The sequence below is a fragment of the Juglans regia genome, unplaced genomic scaffold (genome assembly GCF_001411555.2).
Source record: "Juglans regia cultivar Chandler unplaced genomic scaffold, Walnut 2.0 Scaffold_582, whole genome shotgun sequence".
Lineage (NCBI taxonomy): Eukaryota > Viridiplantae > Streptophyta > Magnoliopsida > Fagales > Juglandaceae > Juglans > Juglans regia.
The window spans coordinates 29,616-41,595 of record NW_023360687.1 but is presented as its reverse complement, the minus strand read 5'-3'; the positions used below and the strand labels follow the sequence as shown (position 1 = coordinate 41,595).

General features: G+C 36.1%; 1 pseudogene; it reads left to right on the top strand.

The window, feature by feature from the left end:
- The first annotated feature begins 103 nt into the window (after window positions 1-103).
- LOC118345931 lies at window positions 104-10,312 on the top strand (annotated as a pseudogene).
- Window positions 10,313-11,980: the final 1,668 nt, after the last annotated feature.

The following is an 11,980-nucleotide window of genomic DNA, read 5'->3' as shown; positions in this document are numbered from 1 at the left end:
AGATGAAGCTATTTTATTTGTATATATAAACTGGACCCTATATTATTATTTTCCCCCTTCTTTTTTTTTTTCCCCCTAATAACTCCCTTTGCTCTTTGTGTAGGTATGCTGTTGTTTTTGGCGCTTTTGTTGCACGGATGGCATGTTTGGTTGGAATTGACTTCAGTGCAAAACTTATGGCTTCTCTTGCTCTATGTTTTGAGGTGATCAAACTGTCATTATTGCTAGTTGTTCCCTACAAAATTCTTTGACTACTTATAAAAAAAATTAGAAAAATATACTGTGAAAAATTATGTTTTTTTACCCAGGATGAATTCCACAAAGAAGACACTCTTTCTTTGCGAAATCTCTCTCTTCTGCTATCCTATTTGTACATATTTGGAGTTTGCTCAAGGTAAATAACTTATGTTAACTTGGACTCTTACTCTATAAAATTATCACGGCAAGAGGTGAAAAAAAAAATCAGTACATGTGAAGATACATGCTTCAATTTGAAGGCAGAGTTAATCCTATGATGAATACATGCACAGATGTGATGTACATACTGTAAATATCAGTTCCTTTACATTCAAATTTGTTGTAAGAGATGAGGCTATACATTCTATGATAGCTCTGAAATTGCTTCAACTCCGTTCAAAAGAAAAGAGTGTATTGGGACATTGTGTTTTTGTTGAAATGAAAGCAGTTTTCTTTATGATATTATGGCGTGATTTGTCCATGTTTTGGGCATATATCCAGCATCAGGAATGTGATACCCCATATGATAAGGATAAGGGTAGGTGGTGTGTGGAATCTCGCATTGCTTGGGAAGAAGAAGTTATTGCTCTTTATAATGTTCCAATAGGGCTCCAATTGTATCATTGACTAGTCCTTTTGGAGTATAGGCCATGTGATTTGGGCGTTTCATTGGGGTGTTACAAGGAACAACATGAGTGACTGAATCCCTAACTTGAGCTATCTAAATTGCAGTAGTTGCTTGATGAGTGATGTGTCCTTGTGCAGAAGTTTCATTGTTTGTTTCAGTTAGTGTGCCTTAAATTTTTGTACAGTATGTAGCAATCCTTTCTAATAGGTGTATTTCTGACGATTCATTTCAATGAGTTGATATATGGCTTTTTGATAATGCTGAGCAAGCGATTAACGGAGATAGATGTCTCAACCATCTTGACAACTTTGCAATGTAAGCCCCTTTAAACTTTTGATATTTGGTCTTTGTATATGTGGATTTTTTGGCTTTTATACCTTGTTATCAGAATTCTATCAACTTTAAACTTCAAGGGGTCCATTTTTAGTAAGTCTTGCATATCAAGCACTTTATATTGTGTTTTTGTGCTTAAAATCGGCATCATGTATATTTCCAAACCAGTTATTGTTTGCAAATGGGATCCATTTTTTGGCAAGTGCTTGCATGTCACACATTTTATATAATATCGATTTTGTGCTTAAAATCAACATCATGATATATATCCAATAACCAGGTATTATTGTTTGCTTTGTTTTGTCTGCATGCTCTAGTGTTTGCATTCTATATTTTATGACAGCATGAAGTTATTGTTCTATCTTTTGTAATTGCGTGATGGCATCAGCAACTCGTCTGATTTGAACTACTATTAACTGCACAGGCTGTGGAATGAAAATAAGGAGTGATGATCCTTCTGCAATGAAAATTTTTATTCTCAGTATTCAGAATAGGGTGAATGAGTTGAAAGCTTCTTCTGGAGTTGGCCAACAAAATATAAATAGCAAGAGAGCAAGTTTATTAAACGTTTTAGCATTATTATGAATTCTTCTCCTTTTGTTTTTGTTTCATAATTGCAGAGATTGTAATTGGTGATGCTTGCAAATGGAATTCATGCTTGAAACCATATGTGACATCAAGAACAACAATAAAAGGCCTGAAGAGGATCCCGCTCATCACACCCGGATAAAGAAATGGCTACAAAAGGTCTTTCTAGTTAATAGTTTCATTCTTTTAACATTTAGTTCAGCATATTTTTCTAGAATGTTTTATTACTCTTTGTTATTTTTGTAATGGGACTTGGGAGGATAGGTTTTGGTTTGAGGAGGCTTGACTTTTAACTTTTAAGGGGCTGCCACTGGTGTCGCAGTGGGAGATTCTCTGAGATCAAATCATAGATCCAATTACAATGTTAAGACTGTAAAGAGTCCAAATAGTACCTGTTAATTTTCTTGAAATGATAAATATTATTCCTAGTAATAGCAAGTTGCAGTAAAAAAGCACAATAAGGGGTGCATCCTATTTATTACTCATTTTAAGATAGATTGTTTTTAAGAGAAGCACCCAAGTAATATACATTCTAGTTTCAAGACAACAGTGAACATGTTTTGGTTCATACATTGACTATAATAGCTTGGTACCGAAACCTTATAAATGATTATGAACTTCATTGTGTACATAATTTGGGGGAAAAAAAATGTGTTGGGATCTACCAAACAAATTGTGGTGGGTTCTCCTTTTGATTCATGGAATGCTATATGGTAAGATGGGAGTTTGTATGCGTTGGGTATTTTGAAATCTTTTGTTTTTCCTCTCCTTAAATACACATATTATCATAAAATTTCTTTGCGCTAATGGTGTCATTTTGTCTCAATTTAGTTAGGAGTTTTAATTTATAATTCTTTCTTTTTTTTGTTTCTTGTACTTTGCTTCTTTTTTTTTTTTTTTTGCTTCTGATTAATATTTAACATTGACCACTTTGTCATTACATTAGTCATAGCTGGCATGTTTTACTTGGTACATAAAAATGTTTTTGCTCCTTCCCCATGATTATTGTCTCTCCTTAAAATCCATGAGGTCGCTCTCTCGAAACTTCTTTTTGGCACGCCAATGTAAAATTGTGAGTTATATGGTCTCATCTCGAAGTTTACCTCTTCCTGACAAAAAAAAAAAAGAACTTCTCTCCCGGTGCCAATAACGACACCCGGTGCCAATAAAAAAAAAAAAATCAAAGTTGTAAAAATTAGTTGTAAATGGGTTGTTAGTGTATCATTACTCAACCCTTAGGGGTTAGCTCAAGTGGTACGAACCTTGGTCGTGGTGGTATGCTTCCTCCAAGTCTAAGGTTTGAACCCTTGGGTTCAAACAATTTCTAGGGGCCATCGAATAGAATTCTAATTGCCCGGGGTGCACTTGCAGTAAACTCCTCATCAAGAGTCTGTGCACCCCTGAGATTAGTTGGGGCCTTGTTCCCGGATGGCCAGTACCAAAAAGAAGTGTATCATTACTCTAGGCGTGAAAGTATGACTAGGAATAGGGATAGCTCATGGAAACTCAAGATAATCTAAATTTATTTTAACATTTTGCTTTTCGAAATAATAAGTGTCAGATTTGATTTAGGAAGACAATTCAATTTTTCATTATCTTTTTGTATGACATTGAGTCCTTGGTTACTCTTTATTTTCAGTTAGGGGTAGAAGATGTTTTAATTAGAAGGCTCAAATGGAGCAAGCTTGTTGATCCTGAGAAGAAGGGCCAATGGTGGTTGTCTGGTGACATGGCTTCCACAGTGGACAATGTTAAAGAAGTTGCCAGCAATATAGACAAAGAGATTCTTGAAGCCCAAAAAATGCTGCAGCTTGCTGCTGCACAGAGGATGAACACAGATGCCAGAAGGGCGATCTTTTGTATAGTAATGAGTGGGTTGGACTACATTGATACATTTGAGAAGCTTCTAAGGTTGGATTTACATGGAAAGCAGGTGGGTGCCTTGTGGTTTTCTCCTTATTTTGACAACTGTATTTAATTTTCTGATTATTAATTTTCACATATATTCACAGGACAGAGAGATCATGCGTGTTCTTGTAGAATGCTGTTTACAGGAGAAAGTATTTAATGAGTATTACACTGTTCTCGCTTCCAAGTTGTGTGAGCATGACAAAAACCACAAGTTCACTTTACAGGTGTTCTCTCTCCTTCTTTTATTTATTTTTTTATTTTGGTGACTTTAGAATGAGATTTTTGGTAAAGCATGGCCAGAAATTTTGTTTTTTAAATTCAGACACATGGTTTGTCATGTAAATTCACATGTTCCATACCTTAGGTATGCTTTCTTTCTGATAATTAATTGAGAAATATTATATCAGCTGATTTTGACAATTACATAATCTTGTGAAAATATCAGGGGCCATTCATTTGACCTTTTGTTTTTTCTTATTTTTGTTTCGTTGTTAAATCGCAGTTTGTTATAAATTTTGCTAGCTTCTAAAGACTACCATTGTTTTTATTCAGTGATTTTATTTTAGTAATATTTCTTGGGAGACTTTGCCTGGTTGTGGCATCAACCCTGGAATTTGAGTTTGAACTAGGTGTGAATTGGAGATTGCTGGCCAAATAGCTTCTGGCTACTTGTAGAGATGATGAGATACTGCAGAATTTTTGGTTGTGGTTATAGCATGTCTAAGTGATTTTTGGTCCTTGCTTTAAGTGACAATCATCTTATAGACTGAAGGGTTATTATGTGCAATGCAATTGAAAAAGACAATGAATACTTACATTATTTTGGTATATATATATATATTTCTGAACAATGCAACCGAGCTCGGAAAATGCTTCCTAGGACTGAAGTAGGTGGATCTATTACCTTGTTGAGCACTCTGATTATGTTACTGGAAGCTCATGCCTATGGTCAACCACATTTACACACCACATAGATATCTATGGAGAAATGTTGGTGATAGTCCTTGTATATTTCTTATGCCTTGGATGAAGGATTGAGTATTATTGTCAAAGAGGATGCAGAAATGAAATTTTTTATTGGTAGTAGATAATTAAATCGTCAGCTTGAATTTACATGGCAGTACAGGAGGGGCTTTTTAAGACAGGGCAGGGCAAGTTTTATGAATCAATTTGGTTTTATTGCATCTGAATCTGGCTTCAACTTTTATCACACACACATGGAGAGTGGCTTAGTGGATATTTGGATATTATTTGTTTGAATTTCAGTTAATTTGTTAATTTTAGCTGAATAACGAGTAGATAGATGTCAATACCATTCTCTTCCATTAGGACTTCTACATTACTCTGATTTATTGCATACATCATCGAAGTAAATGATGTAGCTGGAATTGTTATTTCTAAATCACAAGAAAACCTTGCATTTTAAAACAGTGATGTTATTGGCCTTCCTTTTAGTGTTGATATGTGGGGTACAGCAAACTAGACACTAAGTTGGTTCTTTTCTTAGAGGACTTTGGAGGAACATCGACTAAGGTTTCCTTATTTCTCTTTTTAAGTTGGTTCTTTTCTTGCTGCAAACCATTCATGGAATCAATATCCAAGTTCATAATTTCCATATTAGCTTTTCTCTTTTTAAGAGCTACCAAGTCAGATCTCTCTCTTTCAGTCTTAATTTCCAACTCAAGTTTTCTCTTCTTAAGAAGTAGTAACTCAGATCTTTCATTCTCATATTTCAATTGCGATTCTCTTCTCTCCATCATAGAAGTCCTCCTATCATCTTTCATTTGGTTTAAGGCCTCATTAATTACTATATTTTGTCTTTCGTTACACTTTCTTTCTTTTTCTCTTGCTTTTTCAACCTTCTTGCCCATAGGTCTCTCACAATCGATGGACACATTTTCCATGTCTTCCCCTAAAGGTATTGAGTTTGGAGTAATACCTGAACTTGTCCCATTTTTTTTTTCTTTTTATGAGGTCCATGTGTGTTTGCCATTTCGGTTGGTGCCTCAATAAATTCCAACAATGATCCATGTTAAAGTTAAGTTTTTGGTTCTCTTTGTACAAGATTTTTGCCTTATCAATCTACAAAATAGTGGAACAAGATACAACTAAAAACATTGCAAATACGTAATAATTAGAACCACAAAACATAAGAAAAAACATTATACCTTGTCTTGCTTGGTTGCACTGCTTGGATACATTCCTTCAACTTGGGCCAAGCTACCACTGAATTTATTGACGCATTTTTGAATGATTGACCACCGATTGGTCAAGGAGGGTATAGACCGGTCTTGACAATTAGGTTTTTTAAATGTGTGGTAGTAGTCATAAATTCTACTCCACATTTGTGTAGATGATTGATCAGTCTCCCGTATGGAGTCTATACTAATGTTAAGCCAAGTTGAAACGAGGAGAATATCTTCCTCTATGGTAAATGATACACCCCGCTGTGATTTTTATTTCCTTTTTTCCTGTTGGGGTTGTGTCGCTTGGACATCAACACTTGCACTGCCCATAGGGGGGTTGTTAATATGACCTTCACCACTTTCCAACAGTGTGGTGAAGAAGGGATCCTCATCAATTGAACAGTTCATCCTTCAACAAAATATTGAAGGATAAAATGTTACTAAAACTACCTCAATAGACGAAGTATGTATGCAACATGGAAAAAACAAAATACATAGAAAAAACTATATATGTATGCAGTGCACATGGGAAAAACAAATATGTCTAAAGGCATACATACCTGTTGACTTAATGGTTTGATAAATATACAATCCAAATCAAGAAAAAGGGCAGAGACCATAAGCACTGTTTTAAGCAAAATCAATCTTTTAAGCAAAACCACAAGTCTACAAGTGAATATGTATTTCAAACCCACAAGTCTACAAGCAAAACCACATGTCTACAACCAAAATAATGCATTTCAATTTTTGAGATTTTGAAAATAAACCCAGTATCATAATTGATGCTCCTCTTATCTTCCTTTTTAATGTGGATATGTATTCTATTGAAAAGGAGACAGATTTTTATGAGCAAACTTAATCTTTGGGTAGATACAAGATAAAAAAGAGACCTAACTATTCACGAGCTTGAGATTACCAAACTGAGATTAAAAAAGAGACCTAAGATAAAAAAGACAGATTACCAAACTGACTCACTTCTGCATGACAACTTGAGATTTTTGTCCTGTTCATGAGATATTCTTTGGTAGAATATATGTTCATGCAATATCAATTGATACCTTTCTATTAATATTGCATTTCAGAAGATATATTCTACTTTCAATTTCAATGATTGGAGAATGGCACAAGTGCCGTGTTAGAATCTGTCATGTTTGAACTCAACCTGGTATTATACAGAGTAGTTTTCTTCATTTTGGCAATAAAACGGTAGAGAACATAAGCAAATCATACCAATCATACCAATCTCGGTTCAATATAAGGAAAAATCACACAAAAAATCCTAAAAAAAATTCTAATCAGGGGAAATCACACATTCCATATGAGGGGAAATCACACAAAACAATTTGTGAAATCAAAACAAGTGGCTTGCACGAAATTACCTTTTCTAGGGTTTCCAAACAGCCGCACGAAATCGGGTATTGGGCGAGATAAGAGGTCGTCGTTGATGAAGGAATAGTCCCGTGGTGCACTTGAGCTGAGCTTTGGGCAATGGTGTAGCAAAGCAGAGAGAAGAGAGAGGAAGGGGGAAGACAGTGCAGCAGAAATGGGTTTGTCGAAGAGAAGAGAGCAAAGAGAGCAAGAGAGAGACTATTCTTCGGTAAATCTGGCTTGTCGAAGAGAAGAGAGCAGAGAGAGCAAGAGAGAAGAAGGAATCATACCAATCGTAGAGGGGAATGGGTTTGTCGAAGAGAAGAGAGCGAGAGAGCGAGAGAGAGGATGGAGGGTGACTTTTCGCGCGAGAGAGATGAGTCGTTCAGATAGAGAGAGAAAATATTATTTTTAATGTTTGAAGACTAAAATAGTGCTTCTTCAAATTTAAAGAAGCACTGTTTATAGTTATGGATAAAAATGAAGATAGATACACCAATGTAGACGATTTTATAGATATATTCTTCAAATTTAAAAATAAAGATGAAGATAAAGAAGCCACTGCCAGTGCTCTAAGTTGTTAAAAACCCATTCTTCAAAGTGTCATTTTATGCATGTCTCTTTCTCTCTCTCTCACACACACACGGAAATCTCAGGTGATTCTCATAGGAGATAGTCTCTTCATCTGTCTTTTCTAACTGTTAGTTTCTTGACACTAGTACTTCAAATTGGGTTATCCAAAATTCATCTTATGTATGTAAGTTTCGTTGGTGGATTGCATACAGTATTGGTTTTTTTATCAGTCTTTGTTGAGGCAAAGCTTCTTGCGTTTGGGATAGAGGATGGGATAACGGTCGTTTGTCGAAGTAGTGGTGGATGCCGTTCAATGTCACTAGGAAGGATGAGTGTTGCATACTAAATTTCCTTGGTGGAGACTGTCTTAGGTAGAGGGAAGAAGGGGGGTTGCGAAATCTCTTTGGGTGGGAAACACTGCTTGTGCTACGATGTTCCAATACCTCCAGTCGATTTCTGGCCTTGAAGAGTATGGGGGGAAGAAGCCAGAATGGTATGTTGATCATTCCAGCTTGGAAGGCATTGAAGTCTTTTTATCATGGAGCTTTGAATGGTTGAAAATCTCTTCCAGAAGTTTATTGGCCACAGAAACTACAAAATGCATGTATGCAGGTTTGTAGTGAAGACTGGTAGAGCAGGGGAAATATTGGTGAAAGCTCCTAAGAATGGGAATGTTAAGATGGGAAGAGTGTTGTATGTGAAGGCGGCTAAAGGCTGCTGACTGTTGCTATCTCTAACAAGTGCAATCTGGGCAACTCGAAAACTTTGTTGGTATAGCATGCAAGCAACAAAATAGGAATATTTCTAATTACCAGCTACAAAGGCTATTGTAGAGATCCCTGCGATATGCCTGAGGAGGACATGGTGCCGGAAAGTGCAAAGGGCAATATTGTGAACACCTTGGTTTCAGTGAGAAGACAACTGGCTCTTTTAAATGAAAAAGGTGCAGTGTGCTTTAGACAAGATGGATATGGGTTTGAAGCTTAACGAGCTAAATCTAAATGCAGGCCTGCTTACTCAAATTAATCAAGAAAGAAATACCCAGCTCACATTGTTTAAAAAGAAAGTCCTTAATGAGTAATGTAATCCATGGGCTAGTAAACCACAGGCTTCGGCTTGGGGTATTAAGTTTCACAATTATAATAGGTTGGGTCATCGGGCTTCTCAGTGGGATCCATGACTAATGAAGCGCTTGTTTTGTCTCATCTTTTGTGATGCCTATCTAGTTTATCTCTGTTGCATTGCGTTGTCAGTTTTTGTGCTTTGAAGTTGTGTTGGGGTTGAGAATTAATTTGTACAAATCAAGATTAGTTCCAATTGTAGCGGATGATATCGAAGGATTGGCTTGTATCTTGGGATGGTCTTCTCTACCAATGAAGTACTTGAGTTTCGTTGGGAGCTCCCTAGAAGGCAAAATTTATCTGGGATGACACTTTTGGGAAATGGAGTGTCAAGTTGGCTAGGTGGAGCAGATTTGATTTATCCAAGGGTGGGCGGGGATCACTTTAGAGTATGTTTTCTGATTTGCTAAATTTGCTATTTCTCATACCAGTTAGTTTTGTCCATCGTCTTGAGAAACTTCAGTAGGATTTCATGTGGGAGGAGTTGGGATGAATTCTAGTACTGCCTTGTCAAGTGGTCAAGGATTTGTACTTGTCTTTCTTCAGGTCTTTTGGCGGGTTACAAAGTTTTCATCGTACAACAAAGCTCTTTTTGAGTGGGCCATCCAGGAACGTTGGGGGATTTTCATTGTTGGCTTTGATTTGAAGTGAAGGATGGGTCTAAGATCGGATTTTGGCACAATATATGGTGTGGAGACCAGCCCTTGAAGATAGTTTTCCTGGCATGGTATGGTATCTTTTGTTGCAAAGAGGTGCCGGTAGCAGAAATTTTGCAGTTTTCTGCAAATATGGAGTATTACCTTTATTAGAGCAGCACTAGATTGGGAAATAAATCTGATCTTTTCTCTCTTTGAGTGTACTATGTAGAGTAGAGGTGGAGTGGGTAAGATTTGTTGGAGGAATGTAGTGCCCTTTCTATGTTCTTTTTCCTAAAATAATTTTTTTAATCTTGCTTTTACCTGCTGTAATATATTTCTCAGTTTTGCCTTTGGGACCACTTCAAAGAGCTGGAGTCGATGCAGCATACTAGGTCATTGCACCTAGCAAAATTTGCAGCAGAGATGCTTGCTTCTTTCACCCTCTCCCTAGCAGTTTTGAAGTCTGTAGAATTGGGTGATATCAGGTAGCTCACCCCAAGACGGATTATGCACTTCAGAATGCTATTTGAGGCCCTTTTTGAGTATCATGATAAAGCTCATATGGAACATATTCACCCGTGTAGCTGTCACCCCCGAGCTCGAAAGTCTTAGACATGGCATTGAGTTTTTCATCAAGGAGTAAGTTGTGAAAACCAATAAAGCCATCACAGAAAAATTTAGGGTTGTAAAGAGAGCCCTTAATAATGCTGAAGGAATCCTCATGTGAGTCTCCATTCTCACCTTACCAATTTTGTAGGGTTTTTTTTTTTTAATAATAATAATAAAAAAAAGTCGAGGTCACCTATCCAATAATGACCATTTCCCAATTTTATTAAAAAAATCTTCACTTATAGCGGAGGAATACCATGGTAACAATAAACCAATTTTGTAGGTTAGAGTATACTACATTCTAATTTTATCACCACAGCAAATTTTTGAATATACCGACCTTTTTGTGTACGACAGTTGAATTATTTAGAAGGATAGGAGTATTATGCAAATGGTTTTTTTTTCCTTTTTCTTTGGCAAAGCATGGTATATAAAATTTTTTGTATTTACTCCATTCTCAAAGATGCTTATGCTCATTCTCATATGTTGAGTGAGCTCTCCAGTTACCACCCAATTGAATCTTGTGTGTCAAATTTAATATTATACTCTGATAAACTTTAATGATGACGTGTGTAATGGTTGTAATGGTGTGATTACACTGATTCCAGGGAGGGATTGTGCATTAGGTTAAGACCCATTTCTCACTAACGAAAAAAATAACTGATTTTGTTAGATATCTTCTCTCTTTTCTAATTTGGTGCGAAGCCACAATGAAAAAGGGGGGAAAAATAACAAAAAGCCATTATAGCGGAATTACCCAGAACGGTTTGAACCCATGCATATTACAACAATTAGGGTCCGAGAAATCACACTCTCTATTGCAGGGCCGAGGCTCCTTGCTCTTTCGAATTCCATTTTGTATTTCTCTCAACTCTTTTTAATAATAAAGTAGAATAAAGCAAGGGTATCCCAGCAAAAAACATACAAAAGAGGAGGAAAAGAAAACAAGATGAAAAACAACAAAAGCTGCCCAACCCACGCTACTCTCTATCCCTCCTCATCCTCTTCCTCTCATCATGTGAGTCTCTCTCTCCTCTCTGAATGAGACTTATCATGATGTTTATGAATGTCAAGGGATGAGGCATCGCGTAAGTAGGCTAATAAAACAGGTCGGAACTTAAGAATACAAAAATCTTCTGTTAAAATGAAAAGTTGGATATGAGTTATCATGTCTACATCCTAGGACAATAAGTTAGAACGTTGACTCAGCCACGTCAAATTTCTGGATGATAGCCACAAGCATTTAGATGTTGACACTAAATAGGTTGTGTGTTGCAAAAATGTAATACTCGTGGTTGTAGTGGGATTTAAGGGGTTTAAAAGGTAGTTTTAGAATATGAAATGAGAATTATTGACATTTATAAAATGTTTCTTTTCCTTCCCAGGGTAAAAGATCTTAAAATTAAAACTAGGTATATAATTGGTCTGGTCCAGTCTGGGAGGGGTCACGGACTGAAAACTTTGGTCTATCATTTTTGCTGGATCAAACCATTAGTTATTGGTCCAGTGGGTTCATTTGGTCAATGAACATTTTTTTTCCTCTTTTCTTTTTTTTTTAACAAAAAAATTAATACACAAAATTAATTAAATTAGTAAAACTAAAATTAAGTGATCTCTTTAACATTTTATATATGGTTAATGAATATTAAATAATTAACTTACACAAATACTATATAAAATAATATATTATATTATATATTAAAAATATATATATATATACATTCGGTCGGTCTCGGTTCGATTTAGTCCAAAAAAACCATACCCCGAAACTTTTCTGTAGGACTTGTC